The following is a 5,597-nucleotide window of genomic DNA, read 5'->3' on the forward strand; positions in this document are numbered from 1 at the left end:
TTCGGGTCAGTCCCGTTTAAATTCCTGTTCGGGTCAGTCCTGTTTAAATTCCTGTTCGGGTCAGTCCCGTTTAAGTTCTGTTCGGGCCAGTCCCGCATTTTCAATTTTTTGTCTGGGTCAATCCCATTTTAAAATTTTGTCAAAAGGGGTCAGTCCCCATTTCTAAAAGCATTCATCATCCGAGACGTTCACCGCCGAATAACACAGGTAAGTATTTGGTGTCTACTTCTTTGTCTCATTTTGTTGCCTAATTACAATACGATTAAGGCTGCTAGGGTTGTTCTTGTAGACACCAATTTTTAGCATTTAGTTTTTTATTTGTCGTTTTAGTTTTATTCACTTATTAGTGTTAGTTTTTTAGTTTTTATTTTTACTTTTAAGTTTCAGCATAAAATTTCTCGAAAAAAAAGAAAAAAAAGAAAGAAAAGCATTCAAAAATATGTTCAGTTGTTTGGGATTTAATTTCAATGTTTTCTTGAAAAAAGAAGGGAAAAAGAAAAATAAAGAAAAAGAAAGAAAATTAGCATTTCGTTAGCATTTCTGCGTTTATTTTTTATTTATTATTATTATTATTAGTAGGTAATTGGTTATCTATATTTATATTATACTTTTACAAAAAAAAAAAAAAAAAAAAAAGGAACACGCCACAGCAAGCTGCGTATTTTCGCAGCTTGCAAGAGAGGACCTGGGCAGTCCCTTAGCTGCAAATATAGGAGAGATGGCTGGGGTTTTAGGGTTGGAGATGCTGGTATAAATAGCAAAGGCAAGACAGCCGCAAAAAAGAGAAACCCATGGAGAGAAAAATCTGAACCAAAGGGAACGGCTATAGAGAGGAGCCAACGGGAAGAAAAGAAAGAGCAAGAGAGAACCGAGAGAGAGTTAAGGGGAAGAGAGGTTCTTTGGGGGAGTGAGAAAGAGTGGACGGCGGCAAAAATTGGAAAAGGAGAGAGCTATCAAACAGAGAAAGCGGAGAGTGACCGAGAAAGAACTAAGGGGGCAGAGGGAGAAAACTTGACGGCTGGTGGAGAGAGATGAGTGACTGGGGTCTGAGAAGAAAAGAACGCAGCTTTCTGTAGTGGCTGAAAAGGGGATAAAGTGAGAGTTTGGGGGCAGTAGCCGCAAGGAGAGCTGGGGGTGAGAAACAACAGGGATAGAGCAAGTTTGACGGCTAGAAAAACGTAAAAAGAAAGAGAGGTAGGCGGATAGAGAGCTGGGTTTGGACTGAGAGTAAGAAAAGAAGGATGGAGAGAAAGAAGGAGTTTTTCTGGTTTTGGGAAGAAAGGCTTCGGGCAAGGGTGAAGCAAAGAGAGAAACAAGAGAAGCCGTGAGCTGGGAAAAGAAAAGCTGCAGAATTTTAGAAAAGGCTGGCTTTCAGCCGACTTTGAACGTGAATACCTCTTCCATCTGAGATTCTTTTAAGAAAATTTCAGGATCTGCTCAAGCTACAAAGTGAAAGGAACGATTTTTATTCAAAAATCTTGAAGAAAAAACAACTGCAAGATCACCGAATCTGTCCGTGAAAGAGCTGCCCTGACCCTGCCGCACCAGCTTCGACTTCGAACGAGAGCGCAGCAGAAACTCTTGCTTCGGCCCCAGCAATTCAGGTGATCGTTTTGCTTCTCCCTTTCTTGTTTTAACGCTGTATTCATGAGAACTCGAGTCCAAAAGGCACGAATCTTGTGATATTTCATTTGACTCTTTGATTTTTATCATGGTTGCTGTCTTAATGTCTCGTTGTTTGCTGTTTTGTGGGGTTGGCGAAATTCTGATTGTTAAGTTTTAGCAATAGGAGGCGTAAGTCTCAAATTCTGCTGGCTTGGGGGTTTGACAGACTCGTTGTAGGCTGAAATGATCGATGATTTATTAGTGGAGGTGTTTACTGATAAATGAAATCCAGAAATTTGTGAATGTTGCAATACGTACCTTCAGATTTTCCTCTTGTGCATGATTTGGATTGTATGATCCTGGAAAATGCATTGCAGTTTGCTGAACCAGAAACTCACGGCCTTGTCTTGTTGCTTTCTTCCATTTCGGTTCCAAGTTTTGCTGATTTTATTAGACAATAATTCCAGCATGTTCCTTCTTGCATGAATGTGTTTGGTTTGAATAAAGAATTGGCATGAACATGGTTACAAGGAAAGAAATTTGCTGAAGTTATAAAATGTTGCAGCAGTTTATTCATTTGAATTCATTGCAGAAAATTCTGTTTCTACGTAGCTTGCATGAAATAATTCTGAAAAATTGCACTGTGCCCCCCTAAGTCTCTCTTTGTTCCACTAGGACCCAATCAATTAAATAATTTCATCAATTTGGTCCTTGGTAATTTTAATTTGTGCAACTTCATTGTTTGTTTGCTTCAATTGACTACCATGCTTTGTTTCAATTGCGCTTAAATCATGACTTTAGGGACTTTACGATCAAGCGAGCTTCGTTTTGCACATTTCTTTTAATTTTTCCCAAATAAATTGGTACCTTGACCATTTCTTTTATTTTGGAGGATAAATAAGTGAGTTCACTTCATTGGGGCCCAATTGCAAGGGAGGTAACCTCTATTTCCTTGATTTTCATTTCTCCTATGTGATCCAACGTGCTAAGTGTGAATTGCATGTCTACGTTGCTTTCCTTGCTTTTCCTTAAATCATTTCCTTTAGTTCATTTACTTTTGCTTTTTATTTAAGTTATTCATTATGGGGTATGTGTACACCTCTTGGCTTGTAATAGATAGGGCTTGGCGAGCAATTTGGTCCATTTCCCCTTCCCCTTTTGTTGCCTTTCTTTAATTCCTTTCATTTATTTCATTCACTTTTGCTTTTTATTTAAGTTATTCATTATGGGGTATGTGTACACCTCTTGGCTTGTAATAGATAGGGCTCGGAGAGCATCTGGTCCATTTCCCCTTCCCCTTGGTTGCTTGCTTTTGTTGCTACATGTTTAAGTGCTTTATTAGGCTCTTGCATCTAGTCGAGCATGCTAAGTGTTATGTGCTACGTGTTTATAAGTGATTTGCATGTCTACTCGCTTTTTATAGTGTGGATGAATGGAATGGATGAATGTACGTCACCACACTAGTCCAACGCTAGTTGTGGCTTCTTTTATCGTTTCCACTAGTCTAATGCTAGTAGGAATTCATAGAAAGGGTTAGTCCAACGCTAGACCCAATAGGATTTTTCCTTTGTTTTTCATTAATGCATTATTTGCCTGTTCACGACATATCATGCATTTTTCCTTAGTTTTATCATCTGGCATGCTCCTCGATTCCCCTTTCCCCTCACTTTAGGTCTTGCATCTCATGCTAGTTAGGGTACATTTGCCTGAAGAGTCCCCTTAAATATGGGATATAGACGAGTGTGGCTTTTTCTAAACCTTAGCACGCTTGTATTCCCTCTATCAAAGGGTAAATTGAGTCACGATTTAGGTCTCCCCGTTCCCATCTTGATACATCCCCTAGGATCATGCACTTTAAAACCATCCCATCATTTTATATCCTCATTACACTTTCACTTGCACACGAACACTTTTATCCTCACTTGCACACGAACACTTTTTTATCTTCACTTGCACACGAACACTTTTATCTTCACTTGCACACGAGCACTTTCATCTTCATTTGCACACTGACACTTTCGCACTTTTCTAAATTGCACATACGCATTTTGCCCACTAGCACTTGGAGTATATTTTACATTCAAGGACATTTTCTTTGCACACTTCCACTCATACTATTGTTTTTATTACTTTTTCACACAAACTCATATTTTTCATGGCATGCATTCGTCCACTCATTTTTCACGTCATTTAGGTTTAGGTGTGACCTCTCCAAAAGGATCATTGTTGGGCTTCACAATTAATGTGATTGGCACCACTCAACCTTTGAAGAGAAATTTCCCCCATGTCCCCCTAGGTCTAGGTCTTTGCATTCATATAGACTTATCCAACACGCTATACATACTTTGGGTAGAAAAATTAGGAAAGGTGGGGCTAAATCACGCAACTAGCCTTGGCTAGGTCGAAGGGGTGCCTTGGATTTTATCCTTGCCTTCCCCTTCGTCAAATGTGACTCCCGAACCTTTTTCCTTGGTTTACGTGGACTAGGAGTCGTTCAAAAGGGGTTTCTTTCTATCTTTCCTTTAGAAAATTTCTTTTTTGGGTGACTTGGTACACCCTAACTCTATACCAAGTGGCGACTCCATTTTTCATTAAAAACCCCCTTTTGAACTTTGTTTGGCCAAATCGTCGCTTTCTCAAGTCCCATGGCCTTTTACGTTTCATTTACACACGTTCACATTCCATTACACCACACACACAACACCACATCACAACATCACATCAAAAAGTGGGGCGCGACAGTTGGCGACTCCACTGGGGACTTCCTAAGTGGGTCCAAGCATTTGATTTGGCCATTCTTTTCCCTTTTCTACCCTTTTTATGCATTGCATTTGGATATTAGGGTTGCATTTTCTACTTTAGGACTTTTTTTGCCTCGCGCGCATATCAAACTACTCCCTCACTCACGTATGTATGATTGGTTGATTGGATGTATATTTTATTTGTTTTATCTCGCGCTTTGCATTGCATTTGGGTGGGGGACATACCCTAGAGCCTCACGTTGGTTCTTGATCCCTCCCCTCCAAACGAGCACTAGCATACGTGCATACGCTTTATATTTATCCCTTCTTTATTTTTCCTTTTAGTGGCTTGTCACGCCACTCCACCCTATTAGGATTTTAGGTGACTCACTTGGACTTGTGATCGCGACACGATGTGTGCGTAGCATGATCCAATGGGTCACTCAATCTTCCGCTTTAAGCTATGGGTTAATAGCCTTTAGTTTTTAGTCGAAGGTTGAGGATTTCGATAGATTCACTCAAACACGTAGCCGCGACACGATGTGTGCGTAGCGGTGTTTGGGGAATCGCTCGAGCCACCGACAAAGAACCTTGGGATTGATGACCCTTGGTTTCTAAGTCTGAAGGCTCGGGGACCTGAGCTTGTCGAGTCTAGATGCATTAGCGAACCCCAACCTCATGCATCCATATTAGAATTGCCTAAGGTAGAGTCTGCTTTACCCTATTAGGGACACGATTCACGAGGGGAGGGATCCAACTCCTCTTTCCCTTTTATTGCTTTATTGATTTCGTTGCTACAATGTGTTATGTGTATTTATCTGGCTGAACTAACTTTTCTTGGTTTTGTGTCCCCATTGCATTCACAAACCCTAGCAAATAAGAGGTCTGGCATGACCTTCTTTTAGAACCTACCCTCGTAGATAGGTTATTGCACGTTTAAAGATTTTGGGATATTGCATTAATAGATTAATAATTGCATAGCATTCTAAGCCTACCTTGGCATAATAAAGGGTCCCTTAGGTCATGTTTCATTTCGAATTGCATATTTTACCGCTTTAATAAAATGGCATCATGCATAAACCCTAGAAAGGGAATGCCATTTAGGGGATCCCGTGTCAGGAATAAACCACCTTGTGTCTCGGATACTTAATCCAGTGAGACTTGCACGTTTACATTTTTGTACCATCCAAAGGGGTAGTGCACAAGGTAAGGTAGGATCGATCATTTTCATAGAGTGATCTTTGGAATATG

The sequence above is a fragment of the Coffea arabica genome, chromosome 9e (genome assembly GCF_036785885.1).
Source record: "Coffea arabica cultivar ET-39 chromosome 9e, Coffea Arabica ET-39 HiFi, whole genome shotgun sequence".
NCBI classification, from domain to species: Eukaryota; Viridiplantae; Streptophyta; class Magnoliopsida; order Gentianales; family Rubiaceae; genus Coffea; species Coffea arabica.